Below are 10,836 nucleotides of genomic sequence, written 5' to 3' on the forward strand. Positions count from 1 at the left end.
ATTTTGTATTCTGTTTTGAACATTGTTCTGCTATAGACATTTAGGACTATTTTATTCATTTTAAAACGTTTACAATTTTGTTGTTATAGATGTTGTTTTGGACTGGAAATGGACTTGTTTTTAGGAATCCAGTTCTAAGTTACATTTTTTTCAAATTTAGTTTAGTCTGTTAGTCCTTTGCTGAAAGCTCTCAGATTATATAGTTCAGGAATGAAACATTTGGGCAGAGTTTATACACAAAATTGGGGCACTTATTTTGCTAGGCCTTGCATTTATTGGATGTACCCACACTTTCAAGATGTTTTTAGTTATCTCAAATTCTATCATCTGCTTTAAGTCACAAGCCTTACATGGTCTAGCAAAATGTTAGCTACTCTACGGCTAACTTTGACTTAAAAATTAGAAATCAAAAGGCATCCAAACATCTTGTTTCAACATATTTTTACTCCCAAAACAATTTTTCTGCTATAGTGCACTTTAATGTATTTATTTTAAAGTAATAGTGCCTAGTTTATAGTTCTTATATACAATTGCATTATGTCCTCTGGGAGATTATTTGATTACAATAGATTGTGGCACTAATCTTTATTTTTTTTAAAAACATAAGCTGTTCTAACTACCCACAAATACTGGAAATTTATTGATGATGTATAATTATTTTACATCCTTATTTGTTTTTACACAATATAGGATTTCTCGCCACAGGTGTGGCACCATAGTTTTCCTACCATCAAATCACCCACAGTCCTCCAACCTAGTCTTGTTTTTGTGCTGCTTACCTAGTTGTATAAATGATTATCAATTACCTAGTTCATGTTCTCCCAATATTTTTCAGTAATCAGAGCCTGAGAAATAAAACCCCACAAGGGCAGTAGGAAACCTACAACCACATTTAAATATTCAGAGATTCAGAACAATTTTGATATATACTCTTGCTTTAATTACAATAAAGAACCCTATAGAAATATGAGCAAATATAGATGAAAATATCTTCTTGAGGGTATTTTTGAATTAAAATCCTCTCTCCCCAGTCACAAGATGTTGAGTATATATTTAAAGGTCCTGTGTCATAGAAGTTATGGTACAGGTCTTTCTTACATAAAAATTGGACTGTCAATAGGAATGTAACTAGAACCATGTTTTCTGATAGCACCGATGCTTCTAAACCAATCATCCATAGCACCTTAACTTATCAATTTCACTGAAAATGGAATTTGCAGAATGAATTTCTAAAACTAAAGGTTTTATATACAGTCACAGAAAACAAAAAGGATCGCTTTAGCAAAAGGAATTATTTTCAAAAATAAGTTCTTATTAAACACAAGGAGGATGTTTAAGCTATCCTAATCCAAACCATTATAAGTATATAAGCTCTCCAAGACACAGTACTGGACTGAAGACAGACTTCTGTCTTGTTAAACAAAAGATACAAAGTTTATGCAGACATTATTTGGGGAAATACATAGGCATATGCACACACACTTTTGTAAATGTGCATAGATTTTCATTGAATATTTTTAAGAAAGAATTCTATTAAAAAGTGAGTCAAACTAATGTCTATGTTTCTGACTTTTTCTCTATCCTTGTCATTCTAATTTATCAGTCCTGCTGAGAAGCTTAAAAATGAAGGTTTAGTGTTTTACTGAATATGATTTTCATTTTTATTGTTTAACCCAATATGAATTTTTATTAGACTCGCTGAATTTTAGCATTGATTTCTCTGCAATTTCCTAAATGAGTTTCTGTCACTGTGGGATACTATGTATTGCTACCAGATTAGTAGGTAGAGCACAGGTTTATTATTAGACTTCTATAAATAATGCATATTCACTTATACAATATAAGTTAGTGCTGAAAATTATTTTGTAAAAAAAGTGAAATTTTGTGCCTCCCCGGTGGCGCAGTGGGTTGAGAACAGTGCTGTGGGACTGTCTGCAGCCTCTGCAGCATGGGTTCGATTCCTGGCTGGCTGTGGAGCTACCCACTTGGCATGGCAGACCTCTCCTGTCTCACCCACTGCTCTCCTCAGCAGTGTCTTTGGTTTGTCTGCCTGTTCTGCTCCCCACTCTGTCTCTGGTGAATCTTCTCTCGCTCCCGCACCTCTGGCATGTTTCCCAATTCTTATATAAATAAAAATATATCTAAAAAAAGTGAAACTTTTAAGTTAAACGATATGTGATCTCAAGTTGATAGAATGGTGCTGATTTCTTGCTCTCCTAGATCTTGAATTAAATGTTGGCTAGAACATTCTGGGTAAATAAGACTATTAACCTTTGATATATCAATATCAGCTTTAAATTTATTATTTTAAAGATTTATTTATTTATGCATACAAGAGCTGGGGTACAGGCCAGAGATGTTGGGGGGGTGAGAGGATTCACCAGAGACAGACTGACTGAAATACACTGAGGGGAGTGTTCAGGCAAACTGACTGAAATACACTGCTGAAGGGAGCAGTGGGCAAGACAGGAGAGGTCTGCCCTGCCATGTGGGTATCTCTCTGTCTTGCCAGGGATTGAACTTGGGCTGCAGAGGCTGTGGATTGCTTCATAGTGTGGTCCTTAACCCCTTCGCCACGAGGGAGGCCCATCAGCTTTAAATTTAAAGGCTAATTAGTTGGAGAGGTTTCATGAAAACCGGAATTAGGAAGATACTTGTCCAAGGTACTTGATATCCTCATTCTTTTCATTTTGTTTTCTATAAGTCAAATATGACAAAGTTCAGTGATGGTTAGAGTTGAACATGACTGATTCCTCATATGTAATTTTGTGAGCAATAAAAGCAAATGCCATTCAAATTTTAAATTACAATGGAAAGTAAGCATTCCCTTGTTTAAAGAACTAATTTGAAATATGAGACATTAGATATATATTCACTATATTGGTATTTAGTATGGATAAAAATTAGAAACAAATGCTCAAAGTTACAATGTTTTGGAAAAATATTTAATAACAGATAAGATAATCACAAGATGTTGCTAAATTGAACAGAATACAAATCAGTAGATATAATATTAATCTAATTTGTGGGCCTCCGCTCGTGGCACAGCAGTTGAGCACTGGGCTGTGAAGCTGCCTGCAGCCTCTGCAGCGCCGGTTCGATCCCCAGCTGCCTGTGAGGGTCTCACACGGTGCACAGACCTCTCCTGCTGTGCCCGCTGCTCCCCCAGCACTGGGTATTTCATCATCTGCCTGTTCTGTTCCCTGCTCTGTCTCTGGTGAATCCTCTCACCCTCTCGTGCTTCTGACTTGTATAAATAAATAAATAAATAAATAAACCTTTAAAAAATAAAGATAATAAATAAATAAATCTTTTAAAAAATTAATCTAATTTGTAATGTATGAATATTAAAATGAACTGTATATAACAGGCTGACATTGTTTAACTCTGCATAAAAATTATATGTGATTTTAAATGTTTTCTTATTTGGCTAAACTATATTTTCTAAGATTAATTAGAATTATTTCTGGCTAATCTATAAGTTCTAAAATTAACATATTTTGAATAAGGAAAAGTGGCCATTAAAATAAAGGCTTTTATTGTTTAGTGCAGTTATAGATTTGCAGAATAATTAAGCAGAGGATATATAAAGTTTCATATCTAAAAAATCATCAACAAGCCCAAGGCCACAAAATTTCTTTTTGCTATGTTAAATTCTAATTATTTTGTGATTTTGTGTTTTACATATAGATTTATGACCAGATTTGTGTTAACTTTTATGAAATTTATGTCCGTGTCTAGATTTATATTTTTATGTAAACATATTCCACCACCATTTATTGAAAGGGTTCTATTTTCTGCACTGAATTTCCTTTGCATTTTTGAATAAGAACAACTGAATATATTTGTGTGCCTCTATTTCTAGGCTCCCTGTTTTTATTCACTGGTTTACTTATCAATTGCTTTGCCAATACCACACTGTCTTGATTACTGTAGATTTCTACTGAGTCTTAAAGGTAGGGAATCACTCCTTTGACATTGTTCTTCTTCCATATTGTATTGACTGTTGTAGGGTCTTTGTCTTTTCACTTGAACTTTAGGGTTAGTTTGTTGACATCCACAAAATAACTGGTTGAAAATGTGATGGGGACTAAGTTGAATATATAGATCAATTTGGATGAAAGTGACATCTTTAAAATATTGCATTTTTTTCTATTTGTGAACAGGAAGTATGTTTTTCCATTTTTAAAGTTTTTATTTCATCAGAGTACTGTAGATTTTCTCAAATGTGTACAGGATCTTCTTCACTGCTTACATTTTGTTAAATTATGTCTAATTATTTCCATCTCCCACTTCTGTATTACCCCCGTTGGTGTTAATTTAAATTGAGTCACATTAAGTTTTTTATATTAAATTTATGTCCTGGAATATTGCTATAATCGCTTAAATGCAGAACTTTTTGTTTTAATCAATCCTTTGGAAACTTCTACATAAATAATTGTGTCATCTGTGAACAAGTCCAAGTTCACTTCCAGTAATTCTATATAGATTCAAGTGTAGTGCAGTTATCATATAACATAATATCCTCAATTCCTCCCTCCCATCTCTTATATGACTAATGACAACCATTCACTTATCAATATATTTTTTTAACAAAGCAAGCAAACAAAATCCTTCAATTGTGACAACAGAATTGGGTCTGCCAGAGGGTGGCTGGGATGAGGGTAGGGATGGGTGGACATACAACTGTTCAGGTGTGAATGTATATACCTGAAACTAAGTGCTGTAAACCATTATCACCTCAATATATTAAGAGACTTAACATAAAACAATAGGAAATACATTTGCTTGAAGAGGTAAAATTTACTGTTACCTAAATTTTTAAAAGCATTTAGTAATCATAATATTAAGATGAAAAACTTAATTTGATGCTTGAATAACACTCATTGGTCAGCCAATAATAATTATTATCATGCACCACTGTATGCTGAGCATTCTATGAAAAGCTCCAGATTTCTAGAATTGTTTGGGAGAAAGGGTGCCCTGAACGAACTCCACAGACACAGGTTTTGTGGATTCCACCCTCTCTACAGATTAAAGTGATTGAGACACTGGGAAGTACAAATCCCACAATGTCATCATCACAGAAAGAAGGATTGCTGGGAACTGAGGGTGGAGCTGAGCAGTGAGGTTTGGTACATAACCAGATATGGGCCTTGGGTGTCTCTTGGCTTTGCGCTCTTGGCTTTTTACCAGCTCTCAGTTGTGCCATTGGGATTCCAACTCAGCGGAACTGGTAAGATGCATTCTCCAATATATCTGCCTCTCTTTCTCCCTGAGTTATTCATTTCTTCATTTCCCCTTCTTTTGTAAATAAACTCTTTATTAACCTTTCTGTGTGAGCCAGCCGTTCAGTCTTATTATAAGTCTCTTCTAAGCACACGGGTGAGGACCTACAGTCAGGCAACTCATTTTATGTCGGGATTGCCCTGTAACAGTTTGGCACCCAATGTGGTTGACCACGTTATACCCAAGGTTGACCAGCCCAAAGTAACTCTCCCTGTGTTGAGCACCGTAAGCACAGTAGGTCTGCAGGACATGTGGCATGAAAGTCTTGAGAAGTTCACTTTTTCCTTGAGAAGGTCTCTTGTGGGTGCATTTTTGGCCCAAACATGGCTTCAACCATGAGTTTAAGTAGTTTTATCCCAAGCCTGAGTTCTTTCAGTTTTCTTCCAGCTGAAGTTTAGTTTTTTTCTTTTTTTTAAACATTTTTATTTTAACATTTATCATTTTTAGAAAATTTTTAGACAGTATTTGCTTCCCCCGACCCCCTCAGATTGAGGCCATATAGAATTTCCTTCCCCAAGGCACCTGTGACCATCACCAGAGTCCCGGGTATGCCTCCCTCCCTCCCTCTGATGCCTCTCCCTCCTCCTCCCCTGCAGGATGTCCCTGTTTTATAATTGTCTGGTTTTGCTTTGTTGTGTTTTATACTGTTATTATTATTATTTGTACTGTTACTGTGTTTTATACAGTATTTTTTACACTGATGTCTTATTTGGTTCCCCTATATTCCTTTTATAAGTGAAACCATCCAATATTTTTCTTTTTCCTTCTGGCTTATTTCACTGAGCATAATTCCTTCTAGCGCCATCCATGTTGCTGCAAATGGCATGAGTTTATCTTTTTTGATTGTGGAATAATATTCCATTGTGTATATATACCACATCTTCTTGATCCAGTCATCTATTTTGGGACATTTGAGTTGTTTAAAAGCCCTTTTCCCTTTAAATATTACCACCAGTTTTATAAACATAAATAATTTGGTAAAACCTGGCATATGGCACATGATTTTGTTTCTATACACATCCATGGGTGGTTTACAAGCCATCCTGACTTTACAGTCTGTGCTTCTTGTGTCTTTTTGGTAATGTGTTTAAGTGACATTTGCTACATTCTTGGTTCTCGAATGTTCTACTTCACCTACTGAGAATGTGCAGCAACAAATTGAGGCTCTTAATTTAGCTAGTAAGAGTATGAGGGACAAGAATCGAGAATCAAACAATGTTTGATTTGGCTTTGTTTTTTTATAGGTTTATTTCTGCCTACAAGAGTTGGGGTACAAGCCAGAGATGCAGGGGGGTGAGAGGATTCACCAGAGACAGAGTGGGGAGCAGAACAGGCAGTTGGACCAAAGAGACTGCTGAGGGGAGCAGCAGGTGAGACAGTAGAGGTCTGCTGCACCACGTGGGTTTCTCCTTGGCTGGGCAGGGATCGAACTGGTGCTGTAGAGGCTGTAGATTGCTTCATAATATGGTGATTAACCCCTTGCACCACCAGGGAGGCCCTATATTCCTTCTTCCCAGCAGGATCCTAAGAGGATGGCAAGCTTGTTTGCCTCTGTTTTCCTCTCCCACCATCCTCAATGGGCAGATATACAATCAGTACTACAATCTTTATTGACTTTGGATGAGCAGAGGATGGTTTTCAGGTAAACCAGGGAGGGGGTTGATTGCCTCCACCAACAGGATGTAGAATCTCCAGAACCAGAGATGGTTGTCCCAGTGGTAGATCCCAGCTGGGACCCCAACAATGGGAGAATGAAATGTTGGTCTATAAAGAGTGTTTATTGGTAGGACTGCAACAGGGAACTCCCAAGCAAAGAAATTTCAGTAAAATTCTACAGCTTGAACATAGAGATAAAAAGGATCCATCAGAGTTTTTTGAATGAATTATCCAGAGATATACCACCCACACGGATATAAATCCAGATGCCCCAGAAAATGCTCATCTAATCACTATGGTGTTCATTACGCATAGTGCCCTAGATATAAGGAGAAAGTTAGCAAAGGTGGATGGCATCACAGAGATGAGTCCATCCCAATCGGTAGACTTGGCATTTCAGGTTTATAATAACAGAGAGGAAAGGAAACCAAAACCTGGATGCTTTTTGTACAGAGGGAGCACAGGACAGAAGTTCAGAGAAACAGTGACAGAATGGGGAGAGCACCCCAGGAGAAGTGAACCCCTAGGGAGAGATCAGTGTACTTACTGCAGGAAAGAGGGACATTGAAAGTACAGTTGTCTCAAATTACAGGTAAATAGGAGACAAAATAATGACAGAAGGCAGGAAAGATGGCTGATGACACCACAACATGATGATTCATACAAGGGTTACAGGAGAGAATATTGATGGAGTGCAAGGTTCTGGAACCAAGGATAGAGGAAAGGAGACAAATGATAGCACAGAGTACAGGCTCAGATGAAGATAGGAGGGAATATGGACAGAGTAGAAGGAATCAAGAGGCAATTACAGAGGAGAGGAGACAAATGGTAGAAAATGGAGAAGGATCAGATGAAGAATAGTGGGGCTCAGGGGTTCCACTAGATCTAAAAGAGCCCCGGGAGGAACTGACCCAAAGACATAAACCCACTGGTCTTGTAAACCCATTGGGGACCTGAGATATTTAAGAAAAAGAGAAAACTTACATGTTACTATCTTGTCTTCTTTTCCAGCTACTGTAGCAGGATACTCCAGGACTCACTTTCTGAAAAAACTCTGAGATGACAAATACGCTCTAACCAATCTTCCTTTGAAAGTTTAGGAGATACGAAATAACATCTGAAATCATGCAATTTTGCTGGCAGTACTTTCTCTTCAATAATTTAATTTTTATTACACAGAAAGGCCTTCAATCTTGATTTTGGTATTTCCTTTTAACTTTTGCCTTTTTTTTTTTAACTTTGAGTTTTTTTTTTTTTTTTTTTTTTGCTTGTTTTTGTCATCTTGGCCTATGAGAGAAACTAAAGAGCTCTCTTTAGTTATCTACAGTCTATATGTTGTATGTCTTGTGTCCTTGCCTTAGCCTCTAGTGGTTGTAAAATTGGTATAGATGGTGCCTATAAATATTGAAAAAAAAAAGTCTCCAGTTATGAGGAAGAACTAAAGGTTATAGTTTGAGTGTCAACATTGCATTACTGATCTGAGCTGGAGCTTTCACAGAGATTAAATATTATTGTTGCTGTTGTTTTTCTGATATCTATGACAAAGCTTCCCAGAAAATTGGGCCTCCCCTGGTGGCGCAGTGGTTGAGCGCTGGGCTGCGAAGCTGTCCGCAGCCTCTAAGGGCACAGTTCGATCCCCGGCCACCAGTGAGGGTCCCACATGGTGTGCAGACCTCTCCTGCTGCGCCTGCTGCTCCCCTCAGCAGTGTACTTCATCAGTTTGCCTGTTCTGTTCCCCCTCTGGCTCTGGTGAATTCTCTCACCCTCCTGGGTTTCTGACTGTACCCAGTGCTTGCATAAATAAATAAATAATTCTTTTTTTTTTTTTCAAACTGTCTTAAAAAAAAAAAAAAAAGAAACGTTTCCCAGAAATGTAAATTGAAGTAAAATTTGGTTGTCATTTGGTTGATCAAAGAAAATTTTGTGGAACCTCAGCAGAGCACCTGAGACACTCCACAAAATTTCTCTCTTTCCTCTGGGGAGAATTTGTCCTATTTGGTTTCCTCAGTAAAGAAAACTGGAAGGGAACAATCATCACTTGGCAAAATGGTAAAACTTTGGCATGTACAGAAATGTTAACACTGTTTTCTGAAACTTGTGTAAAACCTTTCATTACCTATGTAGGTAAATTGCCAGTGTTGATTGTTGTCCCACAATATTGTATATGCCAATGGTTTGGTATCTGTGGAAATTGTTTCTGGAGAAAAAGACCCCAAATGATTCCAATTAATGGAACTTTGACAGTGAGAATTTCATACAAAGGACTGAATAGACTGGTGAAGATAAACCTGACTTTTACTAAGTTTTGGTTGAAATAATACTGGTAATTTTTTTTGCATTTTGTTTTGATTCAAAGGAAATTTTCTCATTTTGACTAACCAGGATATGCAGCAATATTGCATTGTGTTTCCCAGCAGAGTAACTTGTGTTTGCGTTTTCTCTCCCCTTGATACTAACACAGTATGAAAAATAGTGGTAGTAATTTTTAGTGCTCATGGCAGAGTATTTTTGCATAACTTCAATGGGGAATTTTGTTTGCTTAAACTAGAAAATTGGAAACATGTTCCATTGGGTGGCTTTGATTGGAATTCTTCCAGGCAGTTGAATTTGAGCTGAACCAGGAAGAGAACCTGCTATTTTGTTTGTAGGGTTCCAGAGACCTCCAAAGAAGGTGAGGAAGCTGCCTCCATTGGCAGGACTGGATGACTGGGAAAAAAGCAAAAGACCTGGTAAACCTTGAGACGAGGACACACCAGGTGGAGTCTGGTGAGACCAACTTTGTTCCTGCACAGACCAGATGTCAAGAGTTCACTCTGATCCTATATGGGGTATTCCAACAAAGCCAGCTAAAATTGCTGTTTGTTTATTCTGTCCTATGTTTTATGCAAAAATAGGTTAAATGCTTTAAAAGTAGATTGAGTTTGCAAATTTTTGCTATATTGTTGGATAAAGTTGGGATCAAGGTGGACTAGAACTTTAAGATCAGTTAATCAGTTTTTAAGATTTTTTTTCTTCCTGTGATTTTGATATTTTTGCTGTTTTGTTTTGGCTATTTCCTCTAGATGGTTTTCTTTTGGCATGGACTTCACTATCTTCCAGGAATAGAGGACTTTTGTTTGCCACACTTGACAAAACCTGGAGACTGTGGTTTTCCTTCTAAACTGGAACCCTGAGAAATTATCATCTGAGCCTGAACCCCAGCATATACACATCTGACCTTCATCAACATAAAAATAATGGGGGCAACAAGTGAAAGGGGGGAATTGTTGGGGAGAAAGGATGCCCTGAACGAACTCTACTACACAGGTTTATGTGGACTCCTACCCCCCTCTCCAGAGGAAACACCAGGAACTACAAATCCCATAATGCCATCATCATCATGGAAAGATGGACTGGAGGGAACTGAGGGTAGAGTTAAGCAGTCAGGCCCAGGTATATAACCTGATAGGTGGAGCTTGGGGGTTCTCTTAGGCATTTTGCCAGCTCTCCGTGTGCCATGAGGGATTCCAACTCAGTGGAGCTAGTAGAATGCATTCACCAATTTGTCTCCCTCTCCTTGAGTTCTTCATTCCCCCTTCTTTTGTAAATAAACCATTTATGAACCTTTCTGTGTGTGTCTGTCTGCAATGCAGTCTTATTACAAGTCTCAAGTTCTCCGGTGAGGACCCAGTCAGGTCAACCCATTTACATATCAGCGTTACCCTGTAACAGAATCACAGGGAGGAGACAAACCGGGGAATGTAATGGAACTTATCAGTTCAATTGAGAACTCTATTGTATGTTTAATAATTTGTATTGGACTATTAAGGCTGAGTTAAAGAACAAATGGTGTAGTTGATTTATAATATACATCAAATGCCAAAATTAAAAACTCAAGGTACTATGGGGTAA

General features: G+C 37.5%; 1 long non-coding RNA gene across 1 annotated transcript in view; it reads left to right on the top strand.

Moving 5' to 3' along the window:
* Positions 1-10,542, top strand: part of LOC129146371 (uncharacterized) — a 93,294-nt gene extending 82,752 nt beyond the window's left edge. The window contains exons 3-4 of the long non-coding RNA XR_008553008.1: positions 9,594-9,711; positions 10,008-10,542. This is a non-coding gene — a long non-coding RNA (uncharacterized LOC129146371). The remainder of the gene's footprint in view (positions 1-9,593; positions 9,712-10,007) is intronic.
* The last annotated feature ends 294 nt before the right edge of the window (positions 10,543-10,836 follow it).

Source organism: Talpa occidentalis, unplaced genomic scaffold, assembly GCF_014898055.3.
Source record: "Talpa occidentalis isolate TD23 unplaced genomic scaffold, MPIMG_talOcc4v2.1 talOcc4.2, whole genome shotgun sequence".
Taxonomy (NCBI): domain Eukaryota; kingdom Metazoa; phylum Chordata; class Mammalia; order Eulipotyphla; family Talpidae; genus Talpa; species Talpa occidentalis.